Here is a 15,668-nt window from a genome sequence, read left to right as displayed (position 1 = left end):
CTCCGGTCGTATTCATGAGGACAAGCCAACGGTGATGGGAACTGAGGCTGATGGGCCCTTCCTGTGTCTGTCTTCTTCACCAGCTTAGTTCAGGCAGAATGCTGCATTTCATGTCTGTTGGCAGTTCATGGGTTGTTTTCTTTCATGCTCTGTAAACTAGTTCTTCCTGTTTGACATTGAAATTACCTTAACATAGGTTTAGTGGTGAAATCTCTTAAGTTTCCCTGTTGATAGGTCTAGGTCTTTGTCAAGATCTTTACTAGGCTGTATGTGATTTTAAAAGACTAGGAAATCCCATTGGCTCATTGAGGTATTTTGGCTGTTTCTTTATCCTGACCTTCGCCTTTTCCTCAAGCTATGTTTTAACTATCAAGGGGATATTTCTGTTTTGCATCTGTTTGCTAACAAAGAAAAAAAAATAACTTTATAGAATTTTAGGTGAGCATTATTTAAAGCAAGAAGCAGGAAGAGGAAGGAGAGGAGGAGGAAAGAAGAAACAAAAGAAATTGCTTTAGAATTTTTTCCATTCTTTGCAACTAAATTTATGAATCAGTGAAATTTCCTGAGTATTGATCATTTTTTTTAATGCAGCCATGTATTTTGCTGCCATGTTTAGTTTCATCCAAAACTCTCAAATATATCAAACATACAGTGTGCTAAATGCAGGACGGACCCCATACCCAGTTCCTAGGCTACGTAGATAAATGAGACACGGCCTTGCCTTCAAGGAATTTACAACCTGTCATCAATTGGCCAGTCAGTTGTTTCAACTGAGTGTTGGCAAATTGAATTAGATTGACTCCAGAATTTTGAGGTAAGCATTTCTGTTTTTAAGAGGCTGCAGTAGAAACCAGGGCATGGATTCCAAGCTCTAATTTTATACATTTGTGGTGCCATTGCCCTCTCTACCCTCAAAGTCTTCCCTAAACTTGAGCATTTGCTAGAAGGACTACAGAAATATGGTCTTTTTTCGAGTGAAGTGACCAGACCTATGTCAAGACCTCTTCCAAAGAGGCTCGTTTGAAATGGAACCAGATAAAATCTGGTTTTCTAGTTCCAGAGTGATCTGGAACTCTAGTATAATCTTTAGTGCCTCCCAAAGATGAGTTCGTTGTCGTGTCAGAACGCGATTGCCCAAGCAGAGAACGCACCTGAGCCGTGCTGTGACCAGACTTCTGACCTAGGAAACTCTGAGATAACAAACAGATGTTATTTTAAGCCTCAAAGTTTGTGGTAATTTGTTAGACAACAATAGAAAACTAATACACCCATGCTAGCAACATCATATAAAAAGCTATCCAAAATATTAGGATATCAATAGCTGAGCTTTGAGTATTTTCAAAGAATCACCATAGAATATTTAAGTCCATGATTCTCCTCCTCTTGGAGTCCCTTTGGACTTGTTTTCTTTTTCTCTTTGTTTCTATAGTTAAAAAAAACACTCCTCTGCAGAAGGACACATCCATTTGTTTATGGATTTTTGCATCAAATATTTATTACATATCAACTATGTATGTGCCTGGCATTCATTTGGGCATTTGGAGGTAAAATCAGACTAAGGCATGGTCATTGCACACCAGGAGCTCACAGACTTGAAAGCAGACCATTGCATACAGTTGCTCAGGTTGCATTCGGGATGCTCAAGTTTGAAGGTTATTCCTGGTTGCACAGGGCACGGAAAGCAGGTAGCATTTACCTTGGTGAATTTGCCATGTTCAGGAGCCTGGCTCTCAGCCGAGTGGCAATCATAAACCTGATTGTCATGGCCCATTGCAAAGGGATTGCCTCTCAGAGGTGGACTTGTGTTGCCCAAGCTCATTATGACTGCTCTCTATTAATACAAATCCAATTAGAGTCCACTAAAATACAATGAGAGCCACATCTCTGAAACCAAATGAAAAGCTCAAATCAGCAAATCAGTGCCTTATTATCCCCCAGTAGGCAAGTACATGGAAAACAAAATTATAATAATCAGGGTGACAATCTATTAATTTACAATGAGGAATTAAACTGTCAAGTTGACTGGTCTGACCAGCACATTGGCTCTGTATAGATAACGAAAGGGGAAGCGGGATTATAGCATCATGATGGACTTAAGAAGTGTTCCTTTACTAAAATGCTTGACAGATTCTCACCACAGCAGAGATGACCTTACACTTGCTCAGCCAAGATTTCCTCTACCCTTGAGAGCCCTTGGACAGGCCTGGCCAACTCTATCTCATTGCAATGCTTCCTGCTCTTTGCTATACTTCCACACCTGACCACCTGTTCATGCTGTATCTCCATAACAGAGTACAATACAGACAATCCTGTTTCCACTTAACCAATTACAATCACCTTTCAGTTCTCCTTCTCTAAGGTTACTCCTGAGTCACCTTGATTGGAATTTGGGATGTTCCTATACTTTCCGCCCATGTTACAGACAGTCCTCTGGGTTTGTGTTCACAGAGAGCTAATCAATGCAATATGATAAGTGCCGTGATAGAGGTGTACAGAGGGTCCTGTGGGAACTTGGGGCAAAAAGAAACTAACATTTATTGAATTCCTACTAGGGACCAACTCCAGTGGCAAGCATTCTACATGTATTACTTGCGTAATCCGTCATAACCCCATCATAGAGGAACTGGAGATTAAGGAACTTGCTCATAGTTACAAAACGAGTAAGAGGCAGGACCAGGGTTTAAGCCCAGGCCACCTGAGCCCAAGGCTTACGTTCTTAACTGCTGGGCTCTGCTCCTTCCTTTAGTCTTTTTTTTTTTTTTTTTTTTGGTGAGGAAGATCAGCCCTGAGCTAACATCCATGCCAATCCTCCTCTTTTCGCTGAGGAAGACCAGCCCTAAGCTAACATCTGAGCTAACATCTACTGCCAATCCTCCTCCTTTTTTTTTCCCTTTTTCTCCCCAAAGCCCCGGTAGATAGTTGTATGTCACAGTTGCACATCCTTCTAGTTGCTGTATGTGGGACGCGGCCTCAGCATGGCGTGAGAAGCAATGCGTTCGTGCGTGCCCGGGATCCGAACCCGGGCCGCCAGTAATGGAGCTCACACACTTAACTGCTAACCCACGGGGCCGGCCCCCTTCCTTTAGTCTTTAAGTCCTCACCTCCACTCTGAAGGATGGAGAGGTCCATCAGTCTGGGCTCAGTAGCAGAAAACAGAAACCACTCTATTAGTTTAAAGAGAGAGAGAGTTTTCGTGTAGGAACTGGGTGCTTACAAAATCATTGGGAGGGCTGGCGGAGCAGGCTGGGTCTCCAGGAATGACTCCCAGAACCACGCGGTAAGACTGGCCTGCCCGAGGAGCTGCTGCTTCTGCCTCGATCGGGAAGGTGAGGAGGGATCAGGAAACTGCCGCTGGACCTGTTGCTCCTGGAACGGCCCCCAGTGCCCTGCCTCTCAGCACTATGACCCTAGTCACCAAACACCACTGATTAATTAAAAAATCCTCCTCCTGATTGCCAGGAGAAAGACCAGAAGCATAGCCTCCACCCTGACTTTCACCTTCTAAATCTAGGTTGAGAGTCTCTGATTGGCTAAACCTGATTGACACCCCACACCGTAGCGGCAAGGGAGGATGGAAAATGTCATTGTTAGATTTTTCCAACCTCTGCAGTTCCGGAAGTCATGTTAGAAGGAAGGTGGAACAGATGCTGAGCACCAGTCCCCGTGTCACTGAGGAGGAGTCCCAGGCTCAGAGGTTGATGTGCCTGAGGTCACACGATGAGAGACAGGCTGGCCAGGCTCTCACTGAACTTGTCGCACCCTAAGCTCTGTGTTCGTGGTCCTCTCCATTCCCTAACTCAGCCTAGTTGGGGAAGGAGTGTTTACAGGGTCAGCTTCATGGTGAAACTGGATCTTGGATGAGGAGTGGACTCTGGTCCTGGGAAGGCATCAGTGGGGCAGGGCCTGTGGGGACAGGTGGATCTTGTCTCGGACTCTGCCGCTGAGAGTATGACCCCTTTTTCAGAGGCTCTGAGGAACCAATGCAGCGGCTTACCTTGGTAAAAGCTAAGTAGTGAGCTTTCTCACCTCCATAATGTAGTTTAAATTGTTAATGTCGTGGAAAATGTTGGGGACTCTAGTTTTCCCTTATTTAGTTTTTTAAAGTGTATCTTTCTTGCATGCATGTCCAAATATATGGATTAATTATTTACATACCTTTGCTACTAGAAACACTGCTTGGTTCTCTCACAGAAGCTTGCTGGTTGATGGAGGCGGCAGATGCTGGCAGACACTGGTTGTTGGAGTCAGAGGGGACTCGTGGGGAGCATTTCCTGCCCCTTAGGTGACAGAGAGAAATCTGGAGAGACTGATCACTCTCCCCACTTAATCCACATTCAGATACCAAAGGATGCCCCTCCAGTCTCAGCTGGGATTTCTCACTAGTACATTCCCTTGGTGGGACAGTAGTTTTGAAAGAGTACGTTATTCTAAAAAGGCAATTGAGTAAGCAAATACTGTGCTTGATGAGAAAATACTAAGGCAAGGAAGTACTAAAAGATGTTTGAAACTTGGAGGTTCAGATAACCACTGTTCACAGTAATATAATTTAATTCATTACTTAAAAAATAGAGATGAGCACATTATAGGAAGATGGTGGTTTAAAAATAACGATTGGTTTTGTGCCAGTCTGACTGATAAGCAGCCAATTGTACAGGAAATGGGCAAACTATTTGGGGATGTTAAGTTTAGGGTCATTAATTTTTTTCCATGTTTTTAACTCTGCTCATCAGCACTTAGAACTCTCCAGAATAAGGGCTATCTCTATTCTTAAAAGCTTTATTGATTGTCAACCCATATAAAATGCAGGGTTTCAACATTGCTGGGACTTGGGAATCTGAGAAATCAGGTGAGCTGCCCTTGGGGGGCCCCAGTTGAGCTGAGAGACATGGTGAGGTGACAGATGATTCAGCTGTGGGTTCCTGTCCTTTCTGTCTGCTGAGTCAGGGGAGCGGCTGGTGGTCTGAGGACATCGAAAGGGGCCTTTTGTGTCTTTATACGAGGCTCTTCTCCATCTAGCCAGATTGCACAAAGAAAAGGAGAGGGTGTGATAGAAAGTGAGACTAGGTCTAAGTCCCACCCTGGCACCTGAGGGATCAGGGGCCTCCTTTGAAAGCTGTAACTTTGGGATTCTGGCATTTCCATTTTTCTTGCATCTGACATTTGTCCTCGTTTTGTTGGCTAACACATGTAGACAGTTGTGAGCATAGTGTAGCAGTTAGGAGCCAGACTGCCTTGGTTCAGAATCTGGCATGGCCACTTATTATCTGTACCACCTTTGGGAAGTCACTCAATTTCTCTGTCCCTCAGTTTCCTCATCTGTAAAACGGGCATGATAATAGTACCTACTTCCTAGGGTTGTTGTGAGGATTAAGTGAATAGATTACTTACACACAAACACACACACATTCATACCCTCTGTAAGTGTTAGCTATTATTGTTGATGTGGTTTCTTCATTTCTTCCTCTCCACAACCATATGAGGTAGGTCTCAATAGAGACCTAATAAAGACTGGTAAACATACGAGGAAACTGAAGCTCGGTGAGTTTAAGGAGTTTGCCCAAAGGGACAGAGCTTATGAGAGGCTGAGCCAGGGTCCAGCTGCCCAGGATCGCGTGACTGCACAGCCTGTGCTGAGACGCATCTTCATTTGCCGAGATGATCGCTTTGACAGATTTAACCCTTGAAGAGACAAGCATGCATTTATTCAGCCATTGGGAATCCTGGTCTTTTCTCAGTGGGATCCAGCTATAAGCCCTCAGTTTCTGGGTGAGAACTGAGCTCTCCTTCACTTTATTAACCCCATCTTTGTCCCACGTTTGATTCCTGCTAATATTTCTGCAGTAACTCACCTTTCCTAGTTCTTTTATATCAGCCAAGAAAAATCTCCTGCCTTCTTATCTCCATCCTGGATCAAGCCCTTATTCTTTCTGCACCTAGCTTCTCTAGTTTCTGTTCTTTCTTATTTCTTCCCTGGCAAGCAGCTAGCACTGATATCACATAACCAAATACCTGTCAGGCACTCATCAAATGAACATTTCTAAGGTCGAATTCTGCCTTTTGACAACTTTTTGACTACATAGAAAGTGGTTACTGTTCTGCACATTCTAATTTTGGCAAGAGAATGATTTCTTTGCAGAGAAGCAGCTGGTGCACAGAAAGGAGGAACAGGACCGGTTCTGTCTCTGGAGAAGGTTAGGTGGAATCAGAGTGCATGTGCTCAGAAACATCCAGCAGAACCTTCCTCTGGTGCCTGTAAAGTGCACTCCCAGGTTGGAAAGGAGCTGCCTCCACCACGCCTCCACTCCTTGTCGTGAGCCGTGCATGTGCTAAGAAAAGAACCGTGGTCCTGTCTGCGATGCTCGGGAAGGAGACAGAGCAGCATGGAAGGTGGACCTGGACTCTGCTCATCTACAGGAGCCTGTTGCTTGATGGGAGACTTGGGGGTGTGGCTGCAGAGCTATGGAACTCTCAGCTGCCAGTGTCTGGGAACTTTTTTCCCCCCAAAGTTCTCTGGCTTCTCTCCTCTCTCCCCAACACTGGTTGAAGTTTTTTAGGATGAAGCAAGTAGATCAGTGGTTCTCAAAGCTGCCTGCACATTAGCGTCACCTGGGAAGGTTTAGTAAGGTCCTTCAGGTCCCAGCCCACCAAAGATGCTGATTCAGTGGTTCCAAGTGGGCCTGAGCATTAGTATGTTTAGAAAGTTTCTCAGGTGCTTCTACTTTGCAGCTGAGTTGAAACCAGCAGTTTACTAGCTGTGGTGCTTTGGCCAGCCCTTCAATCTTTGTTTCAGTTTCTTCTTCTATCAAAGGGAGTTAATAATAGTCCTGGTCTCATAGGGTTGTTATCAGGATGAAAAAGTTACAATAGATAAAGGGCCTAAAAAATTGCCCAGCACATAAGCATTCGGCCAATGTTAGCCATAATAGTTATTACTGCTATAATTATTATAGTCAATGCTTGTGCAAAGTCTTGGGAATTCAAAGGTGAGGAAAGAGTGCCTGCCCCCAAGCTCATAATCTTCTGGGGAAGACACACATGCCGCTACTGCACTCAGTGCAAAGTGGTGAGCCTCACGGTGAAGGCAGGTACCACGTGCTATGGGGGCACAGACTAGGGAACAGCTCAGTCCGCAGTGGAAAAGGAAGCGGCTTATAAGAACACCCGCCACTTGAGCAGGGGCTAGAAGGAGAAATTTGCCAGACAAAAGCAGGGTAGGCGGAGGACATTCCAGGTGAAGGAACAGTCTGTGCAAAGTCATCTTGACGCCAAAGAGCATCAGATGGCAGACAACTGGCTGGGAGTTTGGCACCATCTGTTGTTGGGGGAAAGTGATGGTTGAGAGGGTGGAAACAAAGACCAATGCCAAACCTTGAAGGACCTGGGTGGCTGCCCGGAGGCAATTTGGATTTTATCCTCTCGGTGTGAAAAGCCGCTTAGGTTTTTAAGAAATGGAGAAACATCCTCAAAATTGCATTTTAGAAAGATGTCTCATATAGCAATGAGAAGGGGAGATAAAAGAGGAAATGGCTGGGGGGAAGCGGATCAGTTAAGACCCCCTTGCTGATGTTGGGGTGAGAGACGACGACAGCGTAAACTAAGGGAGCGGCAGAGGGCGGGACTTGAGAGGTGTCTCTGAGGCAGCCTCACAGGGAGTTGGCTTTTGCCTGACTGAGGTGTAAGGAAGCAGTGGTCTGGGGATGACGGGGAGGCTGCCAGCCTGGCGCTGTTGGAGTCTTGGTGTGCTGTCTGTAGTTGAGGCAGGACTTACAGGAAGAGAAGTGGGATTGGAGAGGAAGAGAGTGAGTTAAGTGTTGAGCATGTTACATGTGACAGTAACCTGGGATATCCAGGTGGAAGATGGTTAGGTAGAGGTGTTCATTAGGCAGCTGGGGAGAAAGAGAGGGATTGTTGTGCCCCAGGCCTCCCGTCTTCCCAGTAAATCTTCCTGTATTCTGGACCTCAGTGAAAACATTATCCTCCAGCCAGCTTCAACAGCTAGAAATCAGAGTTGTCTTCAAAGACTCCCTCTCCTTGAACCGTCTTCCCAACACCAGTCTACACGGGAAGCATCCAACAACAGATCCTCCTTGTCCGGGAGGCACTGGTAACTGCAATTCCTCTTGGCTTGAGTTCCTAGAGGGTCTAGCAGCCGCGTGCCTTGTTGCTCTCCAACTTGATATTTCCACTGGGCTTGATCACAAAGGGTGATCCCAGATGGAAGAATTTGGTTCACGGTCCCTGTAGCAGAATGCACTGCAGTGCAACGTTGACTTTACACTGTGACAGAAAAATGTTACTACATTCCAAGTGTGGGCATGTGAACCAGCTGCTGCTGCATGACCCTGAACCCCATAGAGCCTCCTCTAATTAGGATTGCTAGATAAAATTTTGGTCAACCGGTTAAGTTTGAATTTTAGGTAAAGAAGGAATCATTTCTTAACATAAGTATGTCCCAAATGTTGCTTGGGACAAACTTACAGTAAACATGATTCCTTGTTTATCTGCAGTACACATTTAACTGGGTGTCTTTGAGTTTTGTTTGCTAAGTCTGGCTACCTTAAACCCAGTCCACTTCGGACATTTCTTGTAATGGGTATAATCTCTTCTAATAAGAATTAAATGGTCCCTTTTGCCTTTAGCAGAAAGAGACCAGCTAAACTTCATTCTTGAGTGATGTGGCTCTGGTTCTCCTTATCCCACACGCAATGAACTCAGCTTTGCTATTTTTTTGTTTTTTTAATCTCTAGTAGTCTTTGTTTTATCCTTTGAACACACACACACCTTCAAAAAAAAAAATAGACACCCAACCAAATATAAAAATACAGCCAAAACAAGATTCTGGTTGGTTTAATAGAATTCAGACAGGGAGTCCACTCAAAAGAAATGAAAGATGTGCTGTTTCTCTATCTCCTTTAGACAGAATTAGGGAATACCTGTGTTTTGCTGAGGACTCTGGATTGTGTACCTTTTTGTTACTTATTTTAACCTTTCTCACCTAAGTAACCTAAGCTGAGGGCAAGGAAGAGAGGTGACTTGGGTCACTACCTGGAATGCACACATCAGTCCTGCTGATTCATGAGACTCTTAGGGGCTTATTGATGGCATCTGCAAATAACTGTGGAAGCTGCTTGTGTTGATCAGATGTGTCTCATCCTGCACCGCAAGGAGGGAGGGAGATTACACAGTCTGGTGCAGCAACCTGTTCCAGATAGGAGGATGTTCTTGTTGTTTCTAATTTAACACAAACCCACTTCCTCTTGTGCTCTCTCCATTTGAAATGAAGAAGGATTATCATCCTCCCTCGTGGATGAACTGTGTCTTGTGGGTCTTTCTTCCTTCTTCACGTAGGGATGCTTTACCCACTCTGGTTAGACCAATGCTCTCAGGAAGCTGGTAAGATGTTTTCAGCTGTGTTGTTGAAAAGAAAAAGGAAAAAAAAGGAACAACAGAAAACAATTGGGCCTAGTCTCCCTAGATAAAGGGGCTGGCCAATATTGCTGGGAAATTGTCGGGTTAAATGACAGAGATCGTAATTTTGACACTAACCAGCCACATCTGGCATCCGTCCTGCAAAATCCTTACTGCTCAGCTGTGACCGCACAGAAGTTTAATTAAACATGCTCACAAAGGTGCCTCAACAATTTTTTCTACCCTTTACCCCACTACATCAGTGGAAGGCCAGTCTTCAAAGTTCCTGTGTCATTCCTTTGTGTAATTTCAGAGGGAAGAGAATAATGTTTTGTTATTTTGATGAGCATAAAGAAACCAGTGTCCCAGGGTAAAGAGGGAAATCTGCCTGCTTGTTTGTGAGTACTGGGGGGAGCCAGGGGACCGACATCTCCGATCTGCTCTCCTGCACAGCAGATTTATATCTGCCCTAGCTGTGTGGAGTGTGAGCTGCTGTAAAATGCTAATGGCTTTGGGTATTTGTTTTTGGTAAATAATTCAATAAATACCTTGGGAAGCACACATGATGTTCACCGTTGCTTATCTCTTTTGTGAACGTGTAGCTTTTGCAAAACAAGAAAAGAGAGAAATATTTATAGGCTAAGAGGTCGAGGAGCAGCCGAGCACAGGCTCAGGAGCAAGGTTGCTTGTATTTAGCATCCTGCTGTGGCACCACTGGCTAGCTTTGCAATCCCCGGCAATTTATTAACCTCTTTGTGCCTCAGTTTCCTCAGCTGTGAAATGCGTAGAGTTATGTGGGCGAAATGGATTAATACAGAACAGCTGCAGTCAATCCCTGACACGTAGTTACATAGTTAGCCTTCGTGCGTGTGGTGTGTGCATGTGTGTGTCTGTGCCATCCTAAATGTGTTCAAGTGGTCTATGATGCTACACTCATTCGATCTGTCCTTGGGTCACGTGAAGCAGGTAGAAATACTTGAGTTTATGGGAGACATTCATAGTAAAAGTTAATTTCCAGAGAAGGCAATAAGAATTTGCCTTGGCTGATCTCGTGAAAGGCTGTGTGATATGTCAGATAATAATAAAATTTTTGTGATTAACTTCTATCAAATGCCTATTACATGCGGGACACTGTGCTAAGCACTTCACTAGAATCATTCAGTCCTCTGGTACCTAGGGTTATTATCCCTGTTTGACAGATGAGGGAATAGACAAAGAGGTTAAGTATGTGTATCAACTTGCAGAATATAACATAGGACAAAAAAAGCAAGTTGCATATGTATATTATGAAACCATTTGTAGAAATGTTTTAAATATATATATATATATGCATATAATGGGAGAGAGAAAAAGTAAAGGTACAAAAAGTGCATGGGAATGATAAATAGCAAATGGGGGTGAAGAAAGGGAGAGAGGGGAATGGGATGGCGAGGGAGTACAGAGGGGGTACTTTATCTGTAATGTTTTATTTCTTTCAAATGAGTGTCAATATGGCAAAGTGTTCAAGTCTGAATGTCAAGTGTTAGAGTCACAGGGGATTAGTCTCTGTACCTTTTTGAATGTTTAAAATATTTCATAATTTTAGAAAGAGGTTATAGCCTAGTGATCTGGAGAATGCTGATCTGGAATCTGGAGAGGGCCAGCCCAGTACTGGCACACACCAGACCCTCAACAAATGGGACGGTTCTTGTTACTAGGCTTTTTTTCCCTATAAACACTGCTATGAAATAACACTGTTGATTTCATCGTTGAAATCTCATTCTGAAGTGAAGATCCAGCAGGTTAGGACCTCTTACAGGAAACCGCAAAAGGAACTCAGAACACCTTTGCAAGTGTTCTTGCTAGCGGTCAAAAAATAAACAAGTGTGACTAAAAGTAAACATCCAAAAGTGCACTAAATAAATGTTCTTTGTCAGAAATAGCACTTAGCTTGGCCTCCCCGTTTTTTGGCCTTCGATTTTTAAATATGTAAGTTAAAGAAGTGAGGAAGGGAATACTGGATTTTAGAGTAATGCCAGAATCAGGGAAAAATAATTCTCTGGGTCAATAAACAATTAAAAGCTTCCCATTGCATGCCCTTGAGTATATTTTATAATTTTGGGCTTATTGCAGAAGCAGTATCAATTTTATTGACACAGTAGACTGTTATGGTAATGGAGTTTTCTTCTATTATTGAATTCTATTACAGTTAGCCACAGTGAGCCCGCACACACTGTCTGCAGTTGGAGTTGCCTCCGGGCACCCCTAATAGCAAAGAGAGATTGAATATTTTCATATCAGGATTAGCACTTTACCCTGTCTGTCATGGCTACTAGAAAAATCAGCAATGCTGATTTCATTTCATTTAGGTTTTGCATCTACTTTCGGAGTTACTTATAACTTTGATGAACAAAAAATAAATAAAATAATTAAATTTTTCATTTATGGTCCCAATGGAAGGTTGGCATAGGCTCTGAAAACAAGGAGCTGCTTCTCTCCTGACAGAATTGTGCAGTGGAAAAGAGGGTTGCACCTGTACATATATGCACTCATGCATTTAAAAATGAACAAAAAAGATGAAGAAAATGCACAATAATGGATGGTGAAATTCTGGGTGATTTTACACTTTCTTCTGTAGTCTTCTCTGTGCTTTCCAGCTTTTCTGCAGCTAATTTAGTTGACTCTTACAAGTAGGGAAAAAAATGCTATTTCTAAAACACAGAAAAAAAGAAAAGGCTATGATTTATCTGGTCAGGAAACCAGATTAATATTCTTAACTCTGCCATTGTATTAAATACAATTTTAAGAAAGTCACTTAACCTCTTGTTAGTTTTCACATTTATAAGATAGCCAGATGGGGATAAGAAGCTGGTTTGGCTTGCTTTGGTTTGCCTAACATGTCAGATTCTTATATGCAGAAATTAGATGGTAAAATGTGAAAATCCTTTAATAAAAAAAGTGCTACATCAATGCAGAGACTTTTCCCTGGCATATAGAAGAGAGGTTGAAGTTGTAAGGGCAAGACAGAGACATACAGATTAATTCCCCTCAGGCAGATTTCTTTCTCCTCTGTGGACTCACAGGCAGGTATATTTTAGGGCAGAGGTTCTCAAACTTGCAGGCATCAGAATCACCTGGAGGGCTTGTGACCACATAGATTTCTGGATGCATCCCCAGAGTTTCTGATTTAGTAGGTCTTGGAAGGGGCCTGAAATTCTACGTTTCTAGAAGGTTCTCAAGTGATGTTGATATTGCTACCCCTGGAATCACTGTACCACTGTTTTAAGGATGTACAAAAGTATATACATGCACACAGGTATTCCAAAGTATTTGGTGACTGGAAGCTTCCTGGTGACCTTCAGGAGTACATTTTCAGTAGAGTGAAAAACATATTGAAGTTGGCTGAGCAGAGTTATGGGTGTCGAAAAGAAATCAACAGTTACAGACTAGATGTTTGGGAAGTTGGGGTGTGAAATAACATTTGAATGGGAAGCAGAGTCGAATGAGCGTTTAAACAAGAGAGGAAATAGTTGGGGCCCATGAGGTACGTATTTGGTTGATCCACTCACAGTGTTGTTCAATGTTTTAAATTAGTGGCCACCATTTAAAAGTTATCAGATTTCCTGTGGAAATCCAGATTCCTGTCTGCTTTTGGAAAATTAGATCTGGCAACTTGGGGTCTGCATTCCCACGTGACAGCAGTCAGCTGAGCCAAGTGATAGCTGCTCCCTTTACCTGAGGAATATGCTTTTAGGTTAATTAGCCTCCATCTAGTCCTTCCCTCTTTTAGATGACCTATCAGGTCTCCATGAGCAGATGAGTTTGCAGTTGCAAAATGCAACAAGATAAACATGCACACTTCTAGTCTGAGGACAGAGAAGAACAGGGGATGCTGGAGAGTTGTGATCATGACATGAACAAGGTCTGGTAAGAGGAAAGAGGAGATGGAATCAAGGGTATGAGTGGGAAGGTTGGTTTTGGTTTTGGACATCTATCTACCATATGGTAAGGAATAAAAGGTGGAGGCAAAGAAAGTGGTATTTTGAATTGAAAATGATGATCTTGATCTTCTCAGTAACATGGACAAGACTATCTTCTGAATCTGTGGGAGGAGGGCTTTGTCTTTGGGAAAAGAAGAGAAGGTTTGGTTGGACTGCTACAGAATGTGCTAAGCAATTGACAGAAGTAGGAAAACATCGCAGAGCAGCTCTCGGAGCCCATTTGAAATGAAATAGACTGTGGCTTTTCCCCTGCAGCAACACAGTGCTATATGGGTGGTGGAGGCAGTGATCCAGGACTGTGGATCTAGGAATGAAAGGGGTGAAGGCATTTTTTCGTTTTAAACCATTGAATAAGCAAACACAATTCTACAGTTTAGATGTGGGTTAATAAAGTTAGGAAGTATCCTCTTCACCTGCAATGCCACCAAAACGAGGTATCAGTCTTTTCATGCTGTTGTCCCACGTGCCCTGTAGAGCATTTCTAGAGCACCAAGAGCTGTATCTAAATTTCCAAGCTTTTTGAATTAGGAGAGGCAGTAGTGTGCCTCAGGATAACAGAACCCTAGAATCTGAGCACAGTTTTATTGTAGATATTTTAAAGGGGGGCAGCAGTTAAGTAATTTACCTAGCAAATAATTTAGAACATTTTTCTATTATGCAAACAAGAACAGATTATGGAATGCAAAATTCCTCTATCTTCCTTGGATATAGCATAAATTTCAAAGAAATTGTGCTTCACAGCAACCGCTCTGGGCTACACATCTTCGCCCACCCCCCACCCACACTCACCCTGTCCTCTGCTCTGGCACAATGGTGGTCTGAAAAACGCCACTGAAGGAAAACACTTCATTCTTCCAAGTTGAAATTACAGTAAATGATCGTTTAAAAAATGTAGAAAATCAGTGTCACCTGTATTTCAAATAGTTTCCCTAAAAAGCAGCTGATTAAAATTCTGTATAATTTATAAGGTGAATTACAAATCAGTGTATGATTAACTTCCCATGAACAGATGTGATAAACTGATTGACCCTGTGACATAATCTCCGCAGTAAGTATCCAACTCGGCTCTGACTGCTTTCTTACCCAATATCAATTTGACTTTTTAGTTTTTACATGCTATTGTTTTATAAGAGAGATATTAAGCACAGAATTCCTCTATTTTTCAAAAGAAGAGATTTTTCTCAGACTTATGAAAAAAAATCAGAGACATTTAAATTTTTTTTAAGTCTTTCATTGAAAAACAAGAGAGTTCTCTGGTTTTAATTGGAAATTCCCATGTCCCATTGGGATTTCCATCTGTTGATAAATGGTCTCAGTTGTTTCCCTCCAAATGCAGCAGATGGTTCCATGAAGCTGTCAGTCCATTCTAAAGATAGTGCTGCTTTCTCACCCTTGGGGCTACATTTGTGGGCCATGGAGACCAAGTGACTCAGTGTCCTGTGAGGAGACATTCCTGAGGACAGGCTTGTGTGTTGAGGGGGATGGGGGAGAGTTCACTGATTCCTTTCACAGGTCACTTCTTAGTTGGCCTTGTTCTTGAAAGGGGACATGTTCTAATGCTAGCTAGAGCGCCTTTATGAAAGGAGGATCAGGCTACAAATTGGAAGACCAGGGTCCTAGTCCCTCTTTGGTCACTTGTTCCACATTTGAACTAAGGAAAGCTTGTATCCTCCCTGTACTTTAAAAAGTTTAGAGATTGGGTATGGGGGAGGGAGCACAGAGAGGCTCTATTCCATACCGGCTCTATTCCATAAGGCTGATGTGAATGAATTCCATGGGGTCAGGCTAGTGAAAATGCTCTTTGGGGAGGGAGCTTGCTGTATACAAATATGACATATAATTAAATAGAATACCAAAGATGGCTGTGTTTAGGGTATGTCTCAGAACTTTATTCAGAGAAGGTTTCTTTACCACAAAAACATTGATTGGATACAACTACCCTGTGGTCTAATGAAAATAGAAAAATAGAAGTTTCCCCTCCCCTAAAGTTCCTAATTTAGGGGACTATTGATCTGTTGATTTAAGAAGGCTCTAAGATAATTTCTATACTGTTGAGAGCTTTATTTCCTGGTTTCACACTTTCTGAAAGGATGGGCACCTAAGACAGACTGCTAATATGAAAGAGATGAGCTGCCACTACTTGTCTTTCATTCGTAGCTAGTCTAGTCCAGCTGATCTCATTAGTGTTTACTGGATTTTTTTCCTAGGGATAATACCTGTCCGTCTTTTCGTAGCACATTTTGACTAAATTCTCATTAAGTTGCTCTCTGTTTTTGACAA

General features: G+C 42.9%; 1 protein-coding gene and 1 long non-coding RNA gene across 4 annotated transcripts in view; both read left to right on the top strand.

The window, feature by feature from the left end:
- SLC24A2 (solute carrier family 24 member 2) overlaps window positions 1-15,668 on the top strand; it is a 242,887-nt gene that overhangs the window by 22,765 nt on the left and 204,454 nt on the right. The gene's annotated exons all lie outside the window — the stretch shown is intronic.
- The window catches only part of LOC131420098 (uncharacterized), a 30,257-nt gene that overhangs the window by 695 nt on the left and 13,894 nt on the right, over window positions 1-15,668 (top strand). The window lies entirely within an intron of this gene.

Source organism: Diceros bicornis, chromosome 22 (genome assembly GCF_020826845.1).
Source record: "Diceros bicornis minor isolate mBicDic1 chromosome 22, mDicBic1.mat.cur, whole genome shotgun sequence".
Taxonomy (NCBI): Eukaryota; Metazoa; Chordata; class Mammalia; order Perissodactyla; family Rhinocerotidae; genus Diceros; species Diceros bicornis.
Note: the sequence above shows the minus strand (reverse complement) of the source record. Positions and strands in the feature narration are given on the sequence as shown.